The sequence below is a fragment of the Leguminivora glycinivorella genome, chromosome 10 (assembly GCF_023078275.1).
Source record: "Leguminivora glycinivorella isolate SPB_JAAS2020 chromosome 10, LegGlyc_1.1, whole genome shotgun sequence".
In the NCBI taxonomy this organism is placed as follows: domain Eukaryota; kingdom Metazoa; phylum Arthropoda; class Insecta; order Lepidoptera; family Tortricidae; genus Leguminivora; species Leguminivora glycinivorella.
In genome coordinates this window covers 12,001,463-12,011,322 of record NC_062980.1, presented here as the reverse complement: position 1 = coordinate 12,011,322, position 9,860 = coordinate 12,001,463, and positions in this window count along the sequence as shown.

Sequence of the window (9,860 nt, the reverse complement as noted above, 5' to 3'; positions counted from 1 at the left end):
GACAACGTCTAACAGATTTTTTTTCTGTTATGACAGCTCATTCTCATTCATTTCATTTCAAGCAATATTTTTTAGCCGCATTACCTGGCCGCTACATAGGTGGATGATACACTGGCTCCGGTTGTGCGATGCGAATCGGAGCCAGTGTGACATCCACCTAATCAACTACTTGTTGCACGATTAGAGTGAGATGGAGCAATAGGTAGAGAAGGAGAAACATGTATTGCCTCACTCTATCGCTCTATCTCACTCTAATCGAGCAACCGATCGCCATGTGTGTAGAGATCTTGAGGATTGTGATCGTTTCGGTTTCCTTCGCCTAAGTTTTGCACGGAGCGAATGTAACTATTTATTTGCGATGGTACCGGTTCATCACTACTTTTGTGAAGTATAAAATTAATAGCTGTAACAAACTGTCAGATTTAGTTCGAGTCGGACAGCGGATTTAATTCGCTCCGAACCATATCCGGCCGTCTGTAGAGCACGCGGACCAAATCCGACCGGTCCGGCCCGAACCAAATCTAACCGTCTGTTACAGCTATTAGAGAAAATTTATAAATCTGGCAAGCAATTTGACAATGACAACTTCATAGACTACTTAAAATAGCTGTAACAGACGTGTGCGTTCCGATTTAGTATTATTTCTTATTTCTTTAACGGAATAATTACTAATTTTCACATTATTTTGCCATTCCTTATTTCTTTAACGGAATAATTACTAATTTTCACATTATTTTGCCAAGATAAATTAATAAAATCACAATGCGTTTGGAACGCATCCGTCATTAATGTAAGTTTGGAACGCACCTGTCATTAACGTCACGTCATTGTCAAGTTGTCAGGTAGGAACAATTTGTATGGGAAAAAAGAATCACTGTTTTCTAATTATCATCACAATATTTACGTGTTTTTACACTGCCTAAACCTTCTGCGGTCTAATACAAACATTTCAATACCAAAATTACGTAAATCGGTCCAGCCGTTCTCTAGTTTATAGGTAACTAAGAAACGCATTTCATTTTTATATATATAGATTATTATCGTTAACCGTCAATAAAGGTCACATTTATAAACAGGGCCCGTAACTTTCATGCCGATGACATCAATTTGATGTCATACGCTGCATATATGACGATTCAAATAGTTTTATTGTAATAATTAATCATTATTAATTGATCAATCAAATCATCATTTTTAAATTATATAATTTTTAAGAAAAAAAAACCGCCTTCCTTTGGGGTTCTGGTGATAAATACTTATACTTTCAAATGTTGGATTATGTTATCAATTCGTCTGTATATTTTTTAATGTTTGTTATTCGATATCTCCGTCATTTCTGAACCAATTTTGAAATCTGGATGATTCTGAAGTACTTACAGATGAGAATGATTATCAGAACGGAACTCTAACCAGGGGCGGCTCACTCTTCATCAGCAGTTCCACTGCACCAAATGTCACTGTTCTGGACGTAAGTGCATGCTGTTCTTATAAAAATACCAAAGTCACTATAAGTGTGCCGTTCAGATTTGAGGAGTTCCGTTCTGACCATCATCAGCAATTCCACTGCACCAAATATCACTGTTCTGGACGTAAGTGCATGCTGTTCTTATAAAAATACCAAAGTCACTATAAGTGTGCCGTTCAGATTTGAGGAGTTCGGTTCTGACCATCATCAGAAATTCCACTGCACCAAATGTCACTGTTCTGGACGAAAGTGCATGCTGTTCGTATAAAAATACCAAAGTCACTATAAGCGTGCCATTCAGATTTGAGGAGTTCGGTTCTGACCATCATCAGAAATTCCACTGCACCAAATGTCACTGTTCTGGACGAAAGTGCATGCTGTTCGTATAAAAATACCAAAGTCACTATAAGCGTGCCGTTCAGATTTGAAGAGTTCCGTTCTGGCCATCATCAGCAGTTCCACTGCACCAAATGTCACTGTTCCGTACCTAAATGCATGCTGTTCCTTTAAAAACACAAAAATCACCATATGTATGCCTTTCAGATTTGAGGAGTTCCCTCGATTTCTCCAGGATCCCATCATCAGAACTGGGTTCTGAGAAAAATGGGACCAATCTGTATGCATATACATTCAATCAAAAAAAAATTTTCAAAATCGGTCTAGTAACGACGGAGATATCGAGGAACAAACATTAAAAAAAAAAAAAAAAAAAAAACATACAGACGACTTGATAACCCCTTCCTTTGAGATTTGGAAGGCGGTTAAAAATATCTGAAGGCAACCTACCTAACAAAGTTTGTTCATAGCAAATAAAATGCTGAATGCAGAAAACTGGCAACTATTCTAACAATCACATAAAGAGCAACTGCGAGAATGAAGAGTACCCTACACTGTAGAGCCCTTACTTATTGTGTGAAAGCTTCGTGCTTTGTTCATCTAAAGTACTTCTGTTGTCGTTCGTTGACAAAAATGTTATAGAGGTACTTAATAACAAGACTACAATGTTTTACGTAACTGTAAGTTGCGTTTAATTAGGTACATTATGTTACGTTATTAAAAACCGGCCAAGAGCGTGTCGGGCCACGCTCAGTGTAGGGTTCCGTAGTTTTCCTTATTTTTCTCAAAAACTACTAAACCTATCAAGTTCAAAACAATGTTCCTAGAAAGTCTTTATAGAGTTCTACTTTTGTGATTTTTTTCATAATTTTTAAATATATGGTTCAAAAGTTAGAGGGGGGGGGACGCACTTTTTTTCCTTTAGGAGCGATTATTTCCGAAACTATTAATATTATCAAAAAACGATCTTAGTAAACCCTTATTCATTTTTCAATACCTATCCAACAATATATCACACGTTGGGGTTGGAATGAAAAAAAATATCAGCCCCCACTTTACATGTAGGGGGGGTACCCTAATAAAACATTTTTTTCCATTATTTATTTTTGCACTTTGTTGGCGTGATTGATATACATTTTGGTACCAAATTTCAGCTATCTAGTGCTAACGGTTACTGAGATTATCCGCGGACGGACGGACGGACAGACAGACATGGCGAAACTATAAGGGTTCCTAGTTGACTACGGAACCCTAAAAAGATGGGCAATACTTCACACGGCCTACGTTGTTAATAATTAAGTGAAAATACAAGTTTTCTTTAGCTGAGAGTATTTTAGGAATGTTGTAACAGATAGTTTGCAGAATGAAAATGGAAATTGATTAAACGTGACGTGAGTATTAGCATAGCATTTGTGGGATTCTCAAACTTTATTTCAATGTGAATAGGCCAATTTGAATACCGATAAAATATCATCTAGGCCTAGGTATAGTTACATGAAAGATATGCCCACTATGAGTAGGTACAAACCGGCTTTAAAACTTTATGAAATCCCAATGTGTTGCTGATCATTTAGTTTTATTACCTATATGGAACGTTCTCTTTAGATTTGAAAAATTCAACCGGCAAGACATGCCATGAATTACAAAATAATTTAAAAATGTGAAACGAATTTGCTTGATATCCATACTAATATTATTAATGGGAAACACTTTGTGTGTCTGTTTGTCCGTCCTTCACGGCAAAACGGAGCGACGAATTGTCGTGATTTTTTAAGTGAAGATAGTTGAAGGAATGGAGAGTAACATAAGCTACTTTCTGTCTCTTTCTAACCCGTCAACTCCCTAAAATGGGGGATGGAAGTTTGTATGGAGCAGTCCACAGCTTTCGAATTTACCGCGAGCGAAGCCGCGGGCAAAAGCTAGTGTCATACATAAATTAGGAGACCAATAATGTCCATCGTCCCTTGGCCAATAAAAATTAATGACTTAAATAATATTTTTCTTTATACCGCACGGTGCGAAACTAGCATACGGCTCAGCTGGTGGTAAGTAGTAACTCTTGAATATTTGTTCCAGATGGAAGCGATCCGCCGCATGCAGCAGGTCCCGCAATGGCACTGTATGCGCTACCGGCGGTTCCAGCTCCACGGGACCGTGCAGCCGCTGGTGGCTCATGCGCCGCTCCTGATTCATCGGCTAGCCCCGAGTCGAACGTGACCATGTTAACAGTGCATTGCGATAGTGTGTTTTCTAAGTTTTTTGAGATCGGTTGGATAAAAAAATGGAGGATTGAAGAAAAATCCTTTCATAGCTACGCTGTCATAGTCGCAGTGACATCACTAGGAGGATATTGGACTGGATCAAGGATCTAGATTGAAGCTATTCGTGGATTATCAGTGCATTGACTTCTCGTTGAGATGGCGATTTTTTACAGTCTTCTTAAAGTTTGGTTAGAAGAGTAAAAAATATATGGATTATGTAGGTAAATAATAGTATTTCATAGTGATGTCACTACCATGATGGATCTAATATAGTCTACATTGAAGCGATCCGCCGCAGTCTCGCAATGGCTCTGCATGCGCTACCGGCGGTTCAGCTCCACGGGCGTGCAGACGCTGGTGGCTCATGCGCCGCTCCTGATTCATCGGCTAGCCGGAAACGTGGCCATGTTAACAGTGCGTCGACTTTTCTTTGAGCGTATTTTTTCTGAGGTTTTCTTGGAGTTTGAACAAAAGTGAAAAAAAAAACAAAGAACACAGGATTGAGGATTTTATAGCGATGTCGCTAGCATGATATTATGAGTTAGCATGCGCTACCGGCGGTTTCAGCTGCACGGCTAGCCCCGAATCGAGCGTGACCATGTTAACAGTGTATTGACTTTTCTTTGATATGGGTCATTTTTTTGTGTTGGCGCAAGTTTTCTTGAACTTTGAATACAATTAACCGAACCATATTAACAGTGCATTGCGATAATGTGTTTTCTAAGTTGTTTGAGATTGGTTGGATTAAAGAAAAACCTTTAATAGTTATGTCGCTATGATGCTGGATCAAATATTGAACAGTGCAATCAGTGCATTGGGGCAGTTCTCAGGAGGCGCGTTTTTACGTGTCCGGGGCAAAAAACGGCAGAACGGACTGTTCTAAAAATCTGAATTAATTCAGGCATAATCTTTAGCCTCTGTTCTGTTTGGTACACTATCAAATTATTTATTTATTATTTGTATAATATAAGTAATAAAATATTAAATGCGAAAAATGACCTTCGGTGGACGTGTCCCGCACCCAGAATTTGCAAAACAAAAAATCATAACTCAAGATGGAGTTGTTGATCGCAGTTGTTATAGATATTCACGCATAAAGTATTAGTTTACCTTCATATTTTCTATATAAAAATAATATGTTAGCTAAACTCATCGAGTAAAGACAAATTTACGATGTGTCTCGGGCTAGTGACTGATTTCGGTGTCATTTGCTAAACAAGACAGTACTCTTACAAATTAGTAGATCAGGGACATAGTGGCACAAATATAGTAAGTTTTAACTATGTTTTAACCATTCAGTGTAGAGGAGATGCAGTACCGTTTTATAAAGGGGACTTTTTAAAGGTTTCTCAGTCATTCGGTGGGTTTGGTCCCATGTTTTTTAAGATTCGGTGGTTCAATTTACTCCCACAGTTTTAGTGCATTTGTCGTTATGTGAGGTACTAATAAATCCTTGAACGTATGTTATTACGTCATTATGACATCTCCTTTGTATCATGCATGCTATTGCAGTTATCTCCAAAAAAGCGATAAAATTTGATGTCAGTGGAGTTGATTTCCGTGGTTTCGGTGGATTTTTTGACCACCGATATCAAAAAAAGTGACCGCCGACTTCTATTGCCACGTTGTAAACTAGTTTATTGTGCATTATTTTCTAACATTTAATACTTAAATAGTAGGATATACTTTGTAAAAACATAAAACTATGTTTGTAAGCAAATTAAGCCATACTATGGGTACAAAATTCACTACTCGATAATGACTAGTCTATTAACATGTCAAAATTAGTAAAATTGCGCGATTATGAGCCTTTGTACATCACCTGTCATCGAATTAAAATGAAAAATATCAATAAATTGAATAATAAGTTATACATAAAGATGAAAATGTGGAATAATGTGTAAAAAATTGAATTCGGTGGTGCCAATTGATTACAGTGCCCATACATAATTTCGGTGATTTTAAAATGTCAGATTTCTTACAAACTATAAAGTTCTAATGGAGGCCTCCACCACCAATATTTTTTATATTTAGGCTAGATTTTAGTAAATAGACTGACTTATCAAAAAAGTAGAAAATAAAAATCAGCACCGAAATCAGGCACCGAACGTCATCTCTGAGAATCGCCCATGGACTGTTTCGTTGTAGAGCCGACGGTTTTTTAGTCTCTGAGAGTTTTTGTTTTGAAGTCTGGCTATAGAAGAGATTTTAGCTTTTTTGGAAACTAATGATTAGAGAATCTAATTTGGTTTTAATGTCCTTTCCATGATAACGACGTCTCTTTACTTTTTCGAAATAAGGGCTGTCAGGGTAGATATGTACATTATGTACCTACATCGTGAAGAATATGTTTAAATGTATTTGTGCCATGGTACTGCATGTCTAATAACACTTTAACATTCCTTTAACTACAAGAGACAGAGAAATTATTGTAACTTTAGAATGTTAAAGCCTACTTTCCCTAATTGTATAGCAAATATAATTTACATCATATAGGTACAAAATTATCAATTTTATATATGTACCTAATATCTATATGTATAATCAATAATGAAATCGACTGATGTTTGTAATTTGTGTAATGTAATTTACACACTAAAATATGGTAGACACTATTAATTGACCTTAAAATTATTTCACTTTACAATTATAAGTACATACTTACCTACGTATCTGATACTTCATACACTTATGTATTTATATTACCTACGCATAATTATATTCTTGTAAATTTTAGTGTTTTCAGAATATCTGTATTGCTACTTTAGAGGGGTATAACAAGAAATTAACTGGTAATTACTTTTTTTCTGAAAACACCATAACTAGGTGTAAACAATATTTACGTAGCACAAAAATATGATATGAATATGATATGATGATAAGATAATTACAAATTGGTACCATGCCACAGGGGCCGTTTTTAGATTTATTTTAGTTTAATTTTAGATTTATTTAGTTTAATTTTTATTTTAAGTTTAATGTTAGTATAACTTTAGATTTAATTGGTACTTACATAATGATATCGTAAAACAGTATTTTCTTACAGACAATGTATTACGAATTTATGTTTTGTTATTAATGTAACGTCTAGGTGTAATGTTTCATACTTTGAACTAAGTATTAAATAAAGTTTCTAGTCTGACTGTTGTTTTATTGAATATAATTATAACTCAGATACTTAAAAGTACCTCCTACTATATCATTTAAATTACACTCTAAATAGCTTACCTATTTTTTTAACACCTTCCTTGCAGCAATAGGCTACTTGCCTCCTACTCCTCCTAGTTAGTCAAATTAGCTTCTTTTTAAGAACTGTCAAAACGAATTTGAACGACTTGTTAAATACGTGGTCAACTCAGTTACTTTTATATATGAAATCGAATTGAGTGACGTCACGGTCAACTCAGTTACTTTATATATGTATAAAATATTTTATTTTAACACCAGTCAAGTTCCCTATTGACTCGTAATTAACCTCTTTATAACATATTTCGCCCCGATGCCGCAGTGTAATCGTTTAGGTACCACAAAGTCCACATAAACATACCTTGATTACGCCGATTATGCGTCAACATAATAATCTGATATACATACACAGATTGTAATATTCACGATGACGAACCAATTAGGTAGTCAATTCTAACCATGAATGACATGAAAATACGAACCAAAGCGTGCAAGGATCAGTCCGGCCCTGACAACACCGGGAGGCCAATTCTAATTTAACAATTTGATAATGTATTGAATTGGTTCCGACACAACTATCGTCTTGGTAGTACATATTATGCAATTGCATAACCACCTATCTCGTGCATTTCCTAGACTTGGCAGGTCTATTGTTATTTAAATACTATCTAGCAAATGTGTCGGTATGGTGTGTAACTGAAACGGGAGCTGATTTGACAAAAAATATTCCCAATAATAGCATATTTAATTTATAGCAATCAGAAATTAGGATGCAGGATATTTATTAGTAATATAAAACGAATTATAGAAAATATTCACATTGACATATTGAACATATTTTGTACAGTTAAATTGCGCACGGGCCGGTATTCAAATACCTATCTTTAATTTAGTTTTCTAGAATTTTCGCAAAACCAAAACTATACACCTATAATCATAAATATTGCTAACAATCTTAGGCAGCAGATATGTTTCAGATGTTTATACTTTTACTTAGGTACATAGTACCTCTATTATATTAAGCCAACTGTCGCCGAATGCAATACAGCTCGTTTACCCCGCTGCAGTTGATTACTGTCTACAACCGCAATTAACCTACTGCATCGCCGTCAACTGATGGTTTCCTGGAGAAACGGGGCCATCGCCAGGACGAGAGGTTCTTAAGTTGTACTCACCTAAGTAGGTATTAGCATCACTGATAAAATTCACTATTATTTAATGTAAAACAGGTTGGAAAAAACGTATTTATCAACAAATTACGTTCACATGGACGAAATACTGACACTGACAGTTGTCAACTGCATAGCGTTCCGATATTATGTCTTGGTTCCAATTACAAGTCAAAGAGGTAATAATCACTCATATTGATTATTATACTTCCTGAATATATCATTCAATGTAACAATTAGGAACAAATGTGATCTTTTATTGCGAAGTTACTTATTAAATTGATTTAAACAGTCTTTCACAAAATAATATTTACGTAAAAATATTTACGGAACACTCCACTATTGGACTACATAGGTATCAATACCAATAGCTCTGTCTCTCTCTAAAACAGCTGCAATCTGCACGTGTTGATAAGCGAACGTCCGCGTGATGATCGTGAACTTTATTACGTAGGGCGTATGACTTAGTAAACAAAGCATTTATGATCTTTTTCTTATGTGCGCGATTTAATAGCCGCCTAGTCGAAGATAAGTCGGAGATAGGTCGGATGTCGGAGATACGTCGGAGATAGGTCGGATGTCGGAGATAGGTCGGAGATAGGTCGGAGATATGTCGGATGTCGGAGATAGGTCGGAGATAGGTCGGAGATATGTCGGATGTCGGAGATAGGTCGGATTTAGGTCGGAGATATGTCGGATGTCGGAGATAGGTCGGATTTAGGTCGGAGATATGTCGGATGTCGGAGATAGGTCGGATTTAGGTCAGAGATATGTCGGATGTCGGAGATAAGTCGGAGATAGGTCGGAGATAGGTCGGATGTCGGAGATAGGTCGGAGATAGGTCGGAGATAGGTCGGATGTCGGAGATAGGTCGGAGATATGTCGGATGTCGGAGATAGGTCGGATTTAGGTCGGAGATATGTCGGATGTCGGAGATAGGTCGGATTTAGGTCGGAGATATGTCGGATGTCGGAGATAAGTCGGAGATAGGTCGGAGATAGGTCGGATGTCGGAGATAGGTCGGAGATAGGTCGGAGATAGGTCGGATGTCGGAGATAGGTCGGAGATATGTCGGATGTCGGAGATAGGTCGGATTTAGGTCGGAGATATGTCGGATGTCGGAGATAGGTCGGATTTAGGTCGGAGATATGTCGGATGTCGGATGTCGGATTTAAGTCGGAGATAGAGGCTATAAAAGGGTCGAAGCGAGCCGACGCGCGTCATTCTTAAAATATCTACAAGACTAACAGTGTCTCTGGCTTTCGTGTGTTATACTGGTGAATGAAGTTGTTCTGCTATTGTTTCTTTGTTTGTTTTTACTTGGAAATTATTCTAAGTGATTGTAAACTTTGAAATTGTGTCTCTGTTTGATTGTGCGGGGACAATATCGTCGTACAGTTGAACTTAGACCTGTGGTAGAATTGCTTTACCGTCAGTTGTGGG